The following is a 16336-nucleotide window of genomic DNA, read 5'->3' on the forward strand; positions in this document are numbered from 1 at the left end:
GAGCTCCAGGCTGAGTTTTGTTAGATTGGCAAAGAACATGGAGTCAAGGCAAATTGCTCCCTTGTTTTCTGTTCTATACATAACGTGAGAACAAATTGGGGTCACTGGATGAAATTAATGGCTGGGAAATTTAGAACTAATAAAAGGCTACTTCTTAATAGTGTGTTGCAGATAATCTGTGAAACTCCCTGCCACAGGGAATTAGAGTCATATGCTGTGGCTGTAAAGTACAATGCTGAACAACAGTATTTAGCTATACCCGGGAAGGTCTCATGCTTCATGGCATTAGCTGAGGACTTCTGGAAGGACTATATCCCTCTACACTCAATATAGTAGTTGATCAGGCACATGATGGGAGATTTTTTTTGCCTGCTATGAGCTTCATGTGCAGGCCACAGCTGAAGGCAGAATAGTGGACCTGGTGGGACCTGATTCAGTATGGCAAGGTAGCCAGGCTGCAGTGGGCATGATGTATGAGAAACGTCTAAGGACCACAGCTGAGAGCTGAGTGGCAGGGACTATTTACCATCACTACAAAATGGTTCGTGTCACTTCTCAGGAACATCCCTGATCTGCCTGAAGATATGTCTGCACGTGAGCTGGAGGGGTAACTTCCAGACACACCTGCCGTGGCTCTGAAGGAGCCAGCACACTGGAGTAGAAGTGTGGTTGTGGTGGTGCACACAGCAGGATGGGTTCGTCTCCCCAAGAGTGGCCCAGAGTGAGACCCTAGGCACGTCTGCTAGCCTGGCCTGCTGCTTGTGCTGCCCCAACGCCAGTGCTATTTTTAGCACAGTAGTTTGATCAGAGCTAGCGCAGGTATGTTCATACAGCTGGAAATTACACCTCTAGCTCCAGCGTAGCCGTACCCTGAGTGACTGAGTCAGTGTAACCCCTTCTGAGGGGTGCGCCTGACATACCACACTGAGCACAGAGGGGACTTGCCCCTGGCCTACAGCAGCAGGGTGGCAAAGGTTCAGGACTCCATTTCCCAGCTTGCCTTGGCTCCAGGGCGGAGATAAGGACTGGCTAGCAGCACCACCAGACCTAATCAGAAGCCAGAATGTAAAGACAAAGGGTTTGGTTTTATGAGTGGTTTGGAGTGTGGCAGGGAGAGACAAGGCACAGCCAGGGAGGCCCTTCTCCCCTCCACTCTCCTGCCCAGGCTGACCAGATGTCCCGATATAACCAGGACCATCCCAATATTAGGGGCTTTGTCTTATATAGGAAACTATAACCTCTCTCCAAAAAAAAAAGTGTCCTGATTTTTCACACTTGCTCTCTGGTCACCCTATTCTGACCCAAGGGAACTTTGATCCTTTTGGGATTTCTGAGGTGCTGAACAGAGTCATGTCAGCAGGAGGCTGCGGAGAGTCACAGCCAGGCTACCAAGAGCCAGCATAACTGCACATTGGAATCCTGGCCAGGGGGCTGCAAGGCCCATCTGCCCAGCCTTGGGGCAGACACTTTGGAAGAACAGACCTGTTTATTTTGCTATTGTGCTTTAAATGGCCCCCCGAAGTCAGTGCAGCGCCACCCATCACAGACTGAGCCTAAGCCCACTATTTGCCTAGGCAGGTGCTGGGACATGGTACAGGGTAGTTTGTACTGGCTGTGAATGTTGGGAGGGGTAGAGTTATTGTTGTTGTTTGTGTCTTTTATTATCCTAATCCCCTTCTCTGCTGTCTCTCAGCCTGAGTTCCCCACACCTAGCAAAGCCCCAGTTACTGTTGTATTACTCTAGGAATTGTGACAGCTATTTTATTCTTGTGTGCTCGAACTTTGCATGAGAGTGGGTGTGACATATTTTTGCAAGGGACAAGCCCTCTGTGTTCTCTGCACTAGGAGGGGTTTCCTTGGGTGGAGGCACCAGGCACCCTTATTGGTGAACCCAGGACCCATAACCCCAAGACAAAATGGAACAAGTCTTCAGCCGCATCGCAGGGCCGGGGTTACATCAGCTTGAAACAAACACTCAGAAATACTGAGATATAATTATCATCTTCTGATGAGCACAGAAACCTGTTGTATATGCACTGTTTAACTACTTGTTTCCATATAATCTCTCTGCTTCTACTGGAAAACAGTTTGTCAAAGGAGTAGTGCTATCCCCTGTCATATTTTACTTTATTTGTTACCAAGGCACATAAAATCCCCTCCGCAGTTTCAGTCAGCGATGGTATTCTCAATCACTTTCTCTCGCAAACTGCTGTGCACGTTGAACAGCTGCACTGTCCTGCCCCAGAGACGGCTGCATTTCAGCTGAAATTCACTAATCTGTAAAAAGAATACTAGCAAAACCCCACTGGTTTCACTATTCTGTACCTCTACAACTGAGTGAGTGAGGACTTTTAACTACCTTTGACTATTCAGTACTTTTCTCAAAGGCAGGTCCAGTGATGGTGTCCGTTTGTGTAGAGAGGAAGGAAGGCTCAGTGGTTAGGGCACTAATTTAGGACTTGGGAGACCAGGGATCAAGTCCCTGCTCTGCCATAGACTTCCAGTGTGACCTGGGTCAAGTCTCTTGGGGTACGTCTACACCGCAATAAAACACCTGTCTCAGGCTCACAGGGCTTGGGCTACAGGGCTATATAATTGAAGTGTGGCCATTCAATCTTGGACTGGAGCCCAAGCTGTGGGAAAGAAAGAGGAAACCAAAGAGAGTGAAACACAGCCAAAAAAAAGCAAGTGTGAGAGGGGAGTGGGGCAGAGTGAAAAAGAATCACAGCTAACAATCCTAAGTGTTGTGGGACTCGGGTTACTTCTGTGCTAAAAAATTAAAAATTCTGCACACAGTATTGCAAAATTCTGCAAATTTTATTTGTCAAATAAATGTGGAGGCTCCAGCATGGCATTGGGGAGCACAAGTACTGGCTGCACAGAGGTGGGAGATCAGAAAGTCATTTTTCTGTAGTGAAGCAAAGAAATCTGCGGGGGACATAAATTCTGCACATGCGCAGTGGTGCAGAATTCCCCCAAGAGTATTGGGTTTCCTGGCTCAGGCAGTGACTCCAGGCGTGGTCACTGCTGCACCTCTGTTTCCCAGTCTGTGCAATGGGACAGTAACCTCGTTGACCTCGCAGCGGGCTGGGAGGGTTTGGCAGGCCTCGGAATAGGAACCAACAAGGTTCTGCATAGATGTTACGGAGCGCTGAGATGGTTTGGCATGAAGGTGTTACGTATCCAAACCCATTTCCAAGCAAAAAGTTCACTCCTCCTCCAAGTGAGGTGAGGGTCAGAGGGCCAGATCGGGCATGGAGCTACACTGATTTACATCAGCTAAGGATCTGGCCTAAGGTCTGGTATCTAGACTGCAGGGCCCCATGCAGTGGTGAGCTGGAGCCAGTTCGCACCGGTTCACAAGAACCGGTTGTTAAATTTAATAGCCGGTGTAGAACTGGTTATTAAAGGGGCCGGCGGGTGGGCAAACTCCAGTCTGCGGGCCACATCCGGCCCGCGGGACCGTCCTGTCTGGCCCGCCTGAGCTCCCAGCTGGGGAGGCTCCCCCTGCCCCTCCCCCGCTTCCCACCCCCTCTTGCAGAGCCACCGGCACCAGCGCTCTGGGCAGCTCTGCAGCTCCTGCTGCTTTGAGCAGCATGGTAAGGGGGCCAAGGCTGGGAGGAGGGGTTGGATAAGGGGCAGGGAGCGGTTGGAGGGGGCGGAGGTTCTGGGGGGGTGGTCAGGGGACGGGGAACGGGGCGGTTGGGTAGGCGTGGGAGTTCCGGGGGTCTTTCGGGGTGGTGGTGGACGGGGTGGGGGCAGTCAGGGGACAGGGAGCGGGGCGAGTTGGGTAGGGGGTGGGGTCCTGGGGGGCAGTTAGGGTGGGGGGGTCTCAGGATGGGGGGGTCAGGGGACAAGGAGCGGGAGGGTTGATGGGTTGTGGGTTCTGAGGGGGGCAGTCGGGGGCAGGAAGTGGGTTGGAGTCGGATGGGGGGGCGGGGAGACAGGCACGTGGGGCTTGTACTCACCGCGCGGTTCCCTACCGGGTCTTCGGCGGCAGAGGTGTGGGGGGGTGGGTGGGTGTCTTCACTCGCTCCAGGTGAAGGACCCGCCGCCGAAAACCCGAAGCAAGTGAAGACACCCCTCCCCCCGCCGCCGAAGTGCAGCCGAGGACCCGGTAGGGAACCGGTTATTAGGATTTTGGGAGCTCATCACTGGCCCCATGTACCCTCACTGCTGACACTAGGTGTCCTCGACAGGTCCTTGCAGGAGTGAAACGGTTCAGCTGTTAGTGGTGCTAGGACCAAACGGGTCTGAGCCCATTACACAGTGCACGACTGAGGCCACGTTCCCCTGCGCTCGTTGGTGCATTTCTGAGTTGGCCCTGGCCAAAGCATTGTCCTGTTCACACTAGCAGTCGTTTCCTCATGAGATGGGCCCTGGGTTCCTGAAGGAATCTGGAGCGTGCAGAATGAACCCATAGACACTGAACACAGCATTGAAGTTCTGGTCTCAGCCCGGATCCCCGGGCAGTTCATTTGCTCGGCCCCTAAGAAGTACCCAGGCGAGCTGGCTTTCCAAACAACTCATTAGTTTGCCATTGTGCATTCTGCCTATCTGGCGGATTGCTGCTAATCCACCACAAGCCCCACATTCACAGCCAGCTGCCTTGCACACTTTCCTTGTGGGCGGATTTGAAAACACTCCCTGATTCCTTTCTCCCCACACTCCCCCCTTGGGTCTCCCAGGAGAAAAGCAGCCATGGGGGAGGATTGTGCTGCTGGGAGGAGCCCAGGGCCTGCCCTGCCCTGCCTGGGCCCGGGGCGCTGGAATCTGGGCAGGACACGGGGGCGGGGGGATGGTGAGTGACCTCCACAGCCACAAAACAACCAAGCGATCGACGCGAACACACAACTCCGCGTGCAGCATCCCGCCCTCGGCCTGGCGCCGCACTGGGCCCCAGGCCGAGCTTGTAAAGGGCGCTAGCGGCCTCCCCCTTCCCTGGGGCTTGGTCTGCCCCAGGACAGATGTCTGCAGCGCTCCAGCAGGCGGGACGGAGCCGGGCTTTGCCGGAGTGAAACCAGCCCCCCGGGGAGCTTTGCAGCCCGCCGGGCTGGGGCAGCGAGCGGCGGCCGCAGCGCTCCCGGGGAGCGCAGGGACAGAGCCAGCCCCGGTAAGTGGGACCCAACCCCGCCTCTCTGCACAGGGGAGCTCGGATCTGCGGGCTGGAGGCGCCTCGCGATCCCCCGGGGACGTGCGCGCGCTGCTCCCCTCTAATTGCACTTGTTGCTGTTTGAACTTGTTCTGCCGGGAGGAAGAAAGGCGCAGGCAGCCAGGTCCCGCTACCTTGGAACTAAGTTGTTGCTTTCCCACCCCCCTGCCGATTTCAAACCAGCCGGAGCCCAGAGCCAGAAGGATGCTGGGGTCCTTGTGAGATGTGGCTTTGTAATCTGCTGACCTGTCTCCAGGGTGGAGAGAGACCAGACAAAGAGCCTGGCCCGCTCCGGGGCTGTGGAGGTTAGCGCTCCATAGGTTTGGGTTCACACTGCTGAGAGCTGGCCAAAGGAAGGGTGAGATTTGCTGCTTGGAGGAAGAAAGTCAGGCAGAGACAGCCTGGGAGCTAAAACAGAAACCTATCACCGGAATGAGGTGACAGGCTGAGCTGAGACCCAGCTGCCCTGGCAATCCCTAGCTCCGGCAGCTTTCTCCTCCCGAAGGAACAAGAGCAGGAGTTGGCCAGCCAGTCCCCTTAGTTCAGAGCAGGAAGGAAGGGAAAGGTTGGCTGTTGTGCCGGGTGCAGGAAGGCTCTGCGGCAGGTTAATGTTTCGTGAATGTGTCCCTGGTCTCCTGTGTGCACTAGTGTGTTATCCATGTGTGCAGGTCCCTGGGGATCCTTCGGGCCAGTCCTCAGCTGGTGTAAATCAGCACAGCTCAGCTGCCTTGTGGAGCTATCCCAGCTTACACCAGCTGAAGAGCTGGCCCATCATTTCTATTGCAGCAGCACCTACCAACCCCCGATAGGGATCAGGGCCCCTAACTCGGCAGCCTACAAACAAGTAACACAAAGACAGTCCCTGCTTGTGCTTGCATGAAACCTGCAAAGCATTCTCACAATAGAGATGGGCCAGGCCGTCACCAGTCCGACTTGGGTTTCACACTCCTCATTGGATCCAGGAGGCCACATTCGTGTAAATTTGGGGTAACGCCATCAGCTTCAGTGGAGTTACTCTGGATTTACAGCAGTGTCACCGAGCCTGGAGTCTGGCCCAGGGTTCTTGAGCTCGGTGAAAGAGGCTCCGGACCAGGTGTGTATTTCAGTTCTGGGTTTGGAATCGGAACCTTGGGGGAGGGGCTGTGTGTGAAGAACAGGCCAAAGTCCTAGATCCAGCTCTTCAGAGTGATATCACAGAGGAGTCGATACACCCCTGCTGAGATCAGGGCCTCATTAGCCTGAGCGCTGCGCACACAGGGAGAGGCACACCCTGCCTGGCAGGGTTACAGCCTACACACACAAGTCAGATGGTGGGGGGAAGAACATATCAGTGTCCCAGTCTTACAGATGGAGAACTGAGAAGAATGAAATGTCTGTGAAAGTCTGTGGCAGTGCTAGGAACTCAGCACCGATCTCTGGAGGCCCCGTCCAGTGCCTTAACCACAAAGCCCCACCTCTCAGGGCTTTTCACTTGCTGCTATTTATTGTTTGAAGGGAGTTATCCCAGGCCCCAATCCTGTAGCTGGATTGTGTGCCTGCATAGGCCTGCGGGGATGGAATTGCAGGATTGGCTCTGACCTCCGCAAAGCGTGGTGCATGCAGCGTTTGGGACAGACACTGTATAAAGTCACCTTCCACTTCACTGACTTTTTTTTTTAAAAGACGGAGCTGGTTAACTTTTCCCTTCTCAGAATAGTTCAACAGTGATTTGGCCGAAGAGTTGAGATCAGGAATGTCCATTGTCTGCCCGGGGGCAACTTTTGACGGCAACGAGATAAATCCGTGCAGAGTCTGGTCTGTTTGCTTGTGATGGAAGTTCCAATAGACCCTTACCCAGCACCTCACAAATGAGGTGGTTCTTGAAATGCAGGCAGGTTTTAGGTCCAATTCCTACAGTCCTTTTGTAGGCTAGCCTCCCATTATTGTTATTTGGTGTCAGAGCAGCGCCTGCGGCCCCGGCTGAGATCAGGGTTCACTGTGCCAGATGCTACGCACACACAGCGCGCGAGATGGTCCATGCCCCAGAGAGCTCGCAATGGAAAGGAAGTGATGTTGAGAAATGTGAATGGCTCTGTCCACAGTCTGCGTCATTGCTGGGAATACAGCCCAGTCTCCTGAGTCCCACGGGACCTGCTGCTGCCTCTCCGGGAGACATCTTGGACCTTGCCTCCTGTTGTGTTTCTCACCCCTTCCCCTGTGCTCCGTCAATGACATCAGACCTGACACCCTGATAATATTCTTCTCCCGTCTCAGGGCCTTTCACCCCATGTCCTGCTCCCGTGGCATACCCCTCATTCATGGCATACACACTGACATGTTAGCTAAACATAAATACTTTGGCTGGAAGGCTGCAACGTCACACAAGTTTGTGTCCTAGAATGCTGAATGATAGCACACAGGACCAAAACACAGACAGAGACAAAGCAGTCTGCTCCCTAAGGCAACAGGCCCAACTCAGCCCACCTTCCTCTAGGCTGGCTGGCTGCAGGCAGACTGCTTGCTGCTAGGCCTGGATTGCACACTGCCCTACAGAGCCCCCCAGCCTGCAAACAGGACCAGGAACCCCCTTGATATTTAAAGGGACAGTCTTCTATTTTAACACAGGTTTCAATACACCACCCTTCCCTCCTCCCGGTTTATCAAACAACCCAGTCAGAGTGCTCCTAAAAGCTCACTCCTCCCATGATGCCCATAGGAAGCAAGCTCATGACTGTATAAAAGAGAAAAGCCCAGAAATCACACTCCCCACCCTGTGTTCTGTATCGTCCCGTAGCTTGGCCTTTGGCCCTAGTTCGGCCTAAGGGCTGTGCAGGGCTGTGCCGAGGCCCAGCAATCTGCCTGCGTGGATCTGCCTGCAGGACTGGGGCCTGTCATGACAAACTCTGTGGGGCAGGTGCTTTATCTCTTGTATGTACCAGGCACATTACCAGCACTAAACTAGTGCCTCATCCTGCAGGGGGGTTGCCTGTGGGAAGACTGCGGGGTGTGGTCCCCAAAACACAATACATTTTGGATCAGCCTTCAGAAGGCCGCAGCTTCCCTTTAGGCACCGAAATAAGGGCCTGGGTTTTTGGGAGAGCTGAGCGTGTTGGGTGCTGTCTCTGGAAATCTAACCCGAATGTTCCAGGGGGAGGTGCAGGGTGCTGGGCTCTGCTGCAAATCTGGCCCCTTGTGTTTTTGTGATGCCCCGAAGTAAATATCCCCCATTCATGGCTGGCTGCTGGAATCCAGGGCCAGCCCTCTGGGCTCCACTTGCCACCTTCTTTGGTGCTTTGAGCGGTGAGTTTCTAAGGGCATGTCTACACTACCCACGTTACAGCCCGGCCGCAGCAGCACTCTGACATGGGCAGCGTAGTCGCGCTTTATCGCCGGGGAGAGCTCTCCCGGCGATAAAAAATAACCACCCCGAACGAGTGGCGGGAGCGCGGCTCCCGGAGATAAAGCGCTGTCTATATTGGCACTTTTCAGCGCTAAAAATGTTTGTCGCTCAGGGGGGTGTTTTTTCACACCCCTGAACGACTAAAGTTTTAGCGCTGAAAGTGGCGGTGTAGACACAGCCTAAGCTCCCTGACAACCCCACTGTGCAGGCAATAGCGGTTCTTCAGGAGCCCACTTGTGGAGCGAGCTTTTGTCCAGGGAAACCTCCTACCGCCTGTCGGGGGGAAGGATCCCCAACCCTGACGAGGTTTGCATCTTTGTAGCAAGGGAAATCAGTCTCTTTCCCAGCCCTGCTGGATGATGGATGGTCTGTGACCAGGCAGGGAGACATTAACGTGGCACTTGTCCTGCAGTGTGGGTTATTTTTAAAGAGCTGATTATCAGAGCGGGATGAATCCACACAGTGTTCTGTGAATTCCCCTGCCGTCTGGCTAAGACAAAGGAGCCTAGGAGCAGGGCAGGCAGGAGAGGGGTCTTGGAAGGGAAGCTCCTGGGGATCACCACTGCGTTTATCACTGGCTTTCTCCCTTTAATTTCTGTTGTTCTTGGGCAGGGAATGTTTGCACAGCACAGTGCAGTTTGGTCTGCGTGCTGCTTCCTTTGGCACATAGCAGCTGAGAGCTACGGAGCAAGGCAGGTTTAGAAGCGACAAGAGGCAGAGACTGTGACAAGGTTTCTGGGATCAACAGACTCTTTATTGCTCACTGTGCTAACATGCAAACCTGATAATCCAGCCTCTCCCACCCACCGACAGCCACTGGCCTTCCACCCGCTCCTCAGCATGGTCACTTCTGCAAAAGCCGTTGCAGTTTGTTTGCTTTTCCAGGGTGGGCTGGATTTTCCTGAATGACTTAGGAGTCAATGGGACTTGTGCTCCTAAATCACTTTGGCACTTTGAAGCTGCCACCCCCAGTGTACCGTCAGGAGGGAGAGCATGGGGGGAGGGATAGCTCAGTGGTTTGAGCATTGGCCTGCTAAACCCAGGGTTGTGAGTTCAATCCTTGAGGGGGCCATTTAGGGGTCTGGGGATTGGTCCTGCTTTGAGCAGAGGGTTGGACTAGATGACCTTCTGAGGTCCCTTCCAACCCTGATATTCTATGATTCATAGTGTGGTGTTATTCCCAGGGGACGAGGGCAGGAGCCCAGGGCTCTGTTGACCTTGGGCTTGTCACACCAGATTTTTCAAAGGTAGATGCTGGTTTTGGTGTCAAACTTGAAACACTTAGGGCCTGATTTCCCAAAGTGCTGGGCACCCCCAAATCCCAGCTGAAGCCAGGGGACCCTGGGGGTGCTCTGCATCTGGAGATCAGGCCGGGGGGGGGGGTCTCACAAATTCAAGCACCCCAAACCAGTTTAATCCTTCTGGGCTGCAATTTTCCCCATTACAAATAAGGAAAAATGAGATCCTGACCTGCTTCCCAGGGGGTTGTGCGACTGAACCCCTGTTGATGCGGTGCTTCGGGATCCCTGCGTGGAAGGCACTATATGAATGATCTAAGGACGGTCTATTAAAACAAATCCTATTTTGCACTTCTATAGCACGCTCCACCCACAGAGCTCAAAGCGCGCTTCAGTATCGTCATCCCACGGTACAGATACGGAAACGGAGGGACAGGGAGCTTGGATTAGGCTTGCCCATGGCCACGAAACAAGTTAGTGTCAGAGCTGGGACCAGAGCCCTGGTCTGTCATTAGTCAAAAGAAGTGAACAAACCATGTTTGTGATGCAGCCCACTTGATTTGTGTGTCAGGCGTTCGCAGTGGGTCGGGCCAGAAGGGACCGCGCTGAGATCTAGTCTGAGCCCCTGCACAGCACAGGCCAGAGGACCACCCCTGGGTTCCCACGTGCAGCCCATACGCTGTGCTTGAGCTAGAGCAGCCCGGCTAGACAAACGTCCAGTGGGATGTGTGGTTTAGCACTGAGCTCTCCTGCTCCCCGTTGGCAATCCCAGCCTGGCCGGACAGCTCAGGATGCAGTCATTGGCTTCCCCGTTGTTGCTGTGAATTGGGGAGAGTCTCCCGTGAGAAGCGAGGCCGAGGCTGCGCTGGACAGGGGTGCCAGCACAGCTCGATCAGCACCGCTGGACTGGCAAACCCTCCTGCTGGAGATGCAGCATCCACCGGCCAGAAAGCGCTGTTGCCAGTATAGCTTGTACCATTTCCCTGAGCGAAATACACCCCAACCCACATTGCTATGGCAGCAAAAATGTCTAGTGTAGTGCTGGCCTTGGATTACAGGTATTGGCTTCTGAGACAAAGCCCAGGCTCCAGATAAGCTTGACTGACATAGCAGGAATGCAGAAAGAAGGGGACGTCTGTGAGCCCATGGGATTGATCCAGTACAAGGGAGCATGTGAGCTCCCAGGTACAAAGCAGTGCTGAGCAATTGTCCAATTGGCTCATCACCTTGGAACGACCTTGGTTTTATTTAACCAGGAGCTGTCCAAAGTATTTTGCCGACTCCCCTGGATGGGGAAGAGGGAATTGGGCCAGGCTGGAAACACGAAGAATAAAACCCCAAATCAGCAGCACGAAGTTCCAGGAGATTCCCTGGCACCGGCCTAAGGGATCGCTCACCCTGCACTGCAGTGCGGACTGTGGGGGTGGGTGAATGACAGTGCACCCAAAAGTGGGGAGCACTAACCGCCCCGTGGGGATGCTGCTGGCCCAAACGAAAAGGTAGCTAGTTTGCGCTACCATAGGCCTGTTTGAAAGAGGTCTTGTGCTCCTCACTCACTTTAGGCACTTCGGAAATTCCCACCTGCAGTCTCTGTGAGTAACATTTCAGAAGTGCTCGGTGACACGCTGGTAATTGAGGCACTTCTGAAAATGTTCCCCACAGAGATGACAGGTGGGATTTTCAGATGCACCCAAATGAGTTAGGAGCACAAGTTCCATTGACTTTGAGGTGCTTTAGCGGTACCTTCCTAGCCCAGACAGGGGTGCTGCTGGGACCCACACCCGCACCGGGGAATCGGAAGTCCTGATCTTTGCACCTTTCCCAAGGGTTCTCTGTAACATCAGCTGTAAGGAACGATAACAGGTCAGATCCTCAGCCAGTGTAAATCAGCATAGCTCCATTGGAGTCTATCGACCTAGCCTGATTTCCACCAACTGAGCATGTAGACCATAGTCTCGTTTTAAAGTGGCCCTGGAGGTGTACACCACCTCCATCTGGCGAGCACCTGGCACTGTGGTGTCTGGGCTGCCTTTGTGTGCACAATATAACACCCGCCTGCCAGTGAGAGCAGGGAGCTCGTCCTTTGCACTGCTCTACTGCCCATTTACACAGTCCCACAGCCCCATGGTCAGTGCAGCCTGAGGCACTCGGGTGCAGAATTCTTGACTCTGCTGGTGGAACATGAGCCTTCTTCTGGCTGCCTCGCCCCTTCCTGCTTTGGTCGTGGCCACAAACGGGCTTGCTCTCCATGGTCCTCCCAGTGGGGAGGGAGAAGATGTCAGGAAATGCCTGGAGGCCATTCACAGGGCTGGGTTCGGATTGTGTTGCTACCTGTGTCAATCAGGAGTGACTCTGCTGAAGTCACTGGAGTTACACCCAGGTAAACCCAGGGTCAGCGAGAGGGATACAGCCCCAGCCTGTTCAGATCAGCTGATGTTGTGGCTTTGGGAGAGCAGAGAAGCTTCTTAGGAGCTTGGGACAAGAGCCATCTTCCTTCTGTTCCCCTTTTTGTTGTGTTCAGTCTCACGGTGACCTGTCCTGCCCCTATGAAGGGTACAGCCCCCGCCCCACTTGGCAATGCACTCAGTGGCACTGACAAATGCCACGGGCTTTGAGGAGCAGCCTCAGAACCTTTGCCCCAGTTCCAAACACCCTGAGACTATGGCTCTGGCTCTGCATTTATCTAGGAGCCTCTGTGGCCCTTGGCGCTGGAGTATCTGAGCATCTGCCAGCTATCAATGGGCTCCATCCAAGGCAGGCAAGTGTTATCCCCATCGTACAGCTGAGGAAACTGAGGCACAGCATGGGGAAGTGACCTGTCCAAGAGCTCATGGGACTCTGGGGCTGCCCCAGGAACTGAACCCACATCTCCTGAGCTTAGCCACAAGGCCAGCCTTCCTCTCCACCTGAACTCAGTTCTGTCACCCAAGGCTACTTGGCCTCTTTGAAGAGCTCTCCCTGCGGCGCTGGCGTTCCCTGGTCAGTATTTATTTTCAGCCTTCCCCGAGCATGGTTAATAATCCCCCTGTTGATGCAACATCCCGTCCCCTGTGTCCACTGCGTGAATCAGTCCTGCACCAGACAAGGCTGGGCAAGTCAAGTCTTTGTCTTGGGCAACAAGGAAAGTTCTCGGGCCAGAACCCAGCTGTGTTCCTTCTGCTGCTGGCCAGGTGCCGGGTGCCCTGGTCCATGGCTGAGTTCTTACCAGAGTGGATGGGTGGGCTGGTTGGAGGGAAAAAGGCTGGCAGGGATAGCACTAGGGGACAGAAATGTTGGCCAGGATTTTCAGATGCAGGCACTCTTTTTTTTGGCAGCCCCACTTGAGATGCTAGGGCCCTTCCGAGGTGCTGTCTGTGTGTGTAACTCCATTTGAAGTCAGTCACCTTATGCTTCTCCCCTCCCATTCCCGCTTATCCTGGCAGAGATGTCTAAAGAGTGCCTCAGAGATGGGCTATACATCCCAGTGTGCTAGACGGGGTGCGGAGACTGTGTTTCTGGCCATGTTTGTAGGAGCAGATGTGCTGCTGAGCGCGGTTCCTGGGATGTGTGTGGGATCGGGTATGGTAAAGAAAATCCCTTAACTGGGCGTTTCCTTGTTTCGAAGGCCTGCTACACACACATGCTTTGTGCTGGTATCACTGTCAGGCAGACGTGTGATTATTTACCAGTACAGTTATACCACTACAAGCTCAAATGTGGGTGCAGTTATACCAGTATACAGGTGCCTTAAGCCAGGAGAGTCTGTTCCCCCTCCTGGATGGGGATGAATTAGACCGGTAAGAACACCTTCATACCAGTATAGTTGTGTCCGCACTCAGGGCTTGGACCACTTTAACCCTAATGGCACTGTTACACAGTACACCTCTACCCCGATATAACACGACCCAATATAACACGGTAAAGCAGCGCTCCGGGGGGGCGGGGCTGTGCGCTCTGGCGGATCAAAGCAAGTTCGATATAACGCGGTAAGATTTTTTGGCTCCCGAGGACAGCGTTATATCGGGGTAGAGGTGTACAAGTTCTGTGTGGAGACGAGGGCTAAGGGTTGTGGGGGAGTGGTGGCATTTACACACCCGGGCCTGGTTAGTGATGAGAACAACTAATAATCACCCCCCAGCGCCGTGCATCAGCAGCCTGGTTTTCATCCGAGGATCTCAAAGCACATTATAAAGGTTGGTTAATTCAGCCTCCCAGCAGACCAGTCTCACTAGCCCTCCTCTGCAGGTGAAGAAGCGAAGTCAGGGGAGGGGAAGTGACTTGCCAGCCAGCCAGTTGAGAGCAGAGGAACCCCTGGGCTCTGCTCTGACCACTAGACTGTACTCCCTGCAGATATATCCAGAGAAAAGTTGAAGTTCTGTGACCAAACAGCTGCTCGGCCAGGGGCTGGCTCCATTCTATGCGATCTCTCGCTCTGGCTATGCAGCTACTGCACATCCGTCACTGAGCCAGCCTAGACTCGGTCTTGTCTGAAGGAGACAGGTGTGGAGCGTTGTTCCAGCCCCGCCTTGGCGGGGTGGTCAGTGTCGGTGAATTTCCTTCCATTTGCTTCTGTGACGGGGCTGCACAGAAAGAACCGGGCCCCATGGCCCAGCGCTGGCAGCTGGCTGGAGTTCCACTAACTCAGGGTGGGTCTAGCCGAGCGTGTGACTGTAAAAACAACAGCCGCCCAGTATGGGCACTGTACGCAGCCGAGTGTTCGTGGCAGCGGCAGGATTCCGGCTGTTTGGCGGAGTCTCCACTCCCAGGCCTTTGGAATCTAGCAGCTCAGGAGCTCAGCTTGATTTCCAGTATACAGAAATCCAGCCCTTTGTTTGCCTTTTATCTTGCTGCCAAATCTGCGTGCGGTGCCTGTAACCCGTGTGTCAGGTGTGACATACCTGGAGTGTCTGTGTCTGGGTTAGCCGGGGAGCCCCTTGGGGAGAGGAGTGTTTGTACAGGGCTGAACGCACTGGTGCAGAGTGAGTAATTATTAGACTGTTGTGAGGGGTTTTCTTAGCAAATGCTGAGGTGTTATGTTATCATTCTAAGTCCTTGCCAGCAATAACAAACTAGCCCTCCAGTAACGAGCTAGTTTGCAGTTGGGAGGTGGGTGTGTAATATGCTGATTTGGATAGTCCAGTGCCCGTGAGAGATCCCACAATAATAAACAACAACTGGGGTCAGGTTTTCAGTAGGCTAGGTGCTGAGTGCTTGGGGATCTGGCCCTGAGCCCTTTGGGGGGTCTACTTCCATGTCTGTCCTCCTTCACCCTTCCCTGAGGTTTGTTCCCAGCCTGTTCTGCCATTTGTGACTTGGATTGTAATGTTCTTTGGGGCAGGGACTGTGGGGGGAGTTTTGAAGATATGCCCAAGTGACTTAGGAGTGCATTCGCCATTGGAAGACATAAGAACGTAAGAACGGCCATACTGGGTCAGACCAAAGGTCCATCCAGCCCAGTATCCTGTCTACCGACAGTGGCCAATACCAGGTGCCCCAGAGGGAGTGAACCTAACAGGTAATGATCAAGTGATCTCTCCCCTGCCATCCATCTCCACCCTCTGACAAACAGAGGCTACGGACACCATTCCTTACACATCCTGGCTAATAGCCATTAATGGACTTAACCTCCATGAATTTATCAAGTTCTCTTTTAAACCCTGTTATAGTCCTAGCCTTCACAACCTCCTCAGGCAAGGAGTTCCACAGGTCGACTGTGTGCTGTGTGAAGAAGAACTTCCTTTTATTTGTTTTAAACCTGCTGCCCATTAATTTCATTTGGTGGCCCCTAGTTCTTATATTATGGGAACAAGTAAATAACTTTTCCTTATTCACTTTCTCCACACCACTCATGATTTTATATACCTCTATCATATCCTGCCTTAGTCTCCTCTTTTCCAAGCTGAAAAGTCCTAGCCTCTTTAATCTCTCCTCATATGGGACCCGTTCCAAACCCCTAATCATTTTAGTTGCCCTTTTCTGAACTTTTTCTAATGCCAGTATATCTTTTTTGAGATGAGGAGACCACATCTGTATGCAGTATTCAAGATGTGGGCGTACCATGGATTTATATAAGGGCAATAAGATATTCTCCGTCTTATTCTCTATCCCTTTTTTAATGATTCCTAACATCCTGTTTGCTTTTTTGACTGCCGCTGCACACTGTGCGGACATCTTCAGAGAACTATCCACGATGACTCCAAGATCTCTTTCCTGATTAGTTGTAGCTAAATTAGCACCCATCATATTGTATGTATAGTTGGGGTTATTTTTTCCAATGTGCATTACTTGACATTTAATCTCCTAAATCTCTTAGGCCATTTTGACATGCCCATCCTGTGTCTTGCCTTGCTGTGTGAGTGCCAGACACACCTGGAGCGCTATATGCAAATGTTAAATAATGAGAACAATTAATGAAGTCCTGGCCAAGCTCCAACGTGGGTAGTTATATCCCACCTATTGAAACACGGCTCTTTCACTTGGCTACAGTATCTTCCCCTCCTGTCTGTGCAGCGTTGCTGTTCGCTGGGAAACTCAGTGTTGCAGCAGCATCAGAAGGGCCAGACGGAGATCCGGGCCCCGTCGTGCAGG

This window comes from Emys orbicularis, chromosome 4 (assembly GCF_028017835.1).
Source record: "Emys orbicularis isolate rEmyOrb1 chromosome 4, rEmyOrb1.hap1, whole genome shotgun sequence".
In the NCBI taxonomy this organism is placed as follows: domain Eukaryota; kingdom Metazoa; phylum Chordata; order Testudines; family Emydidae; genus Emys; species Emys orbicularis.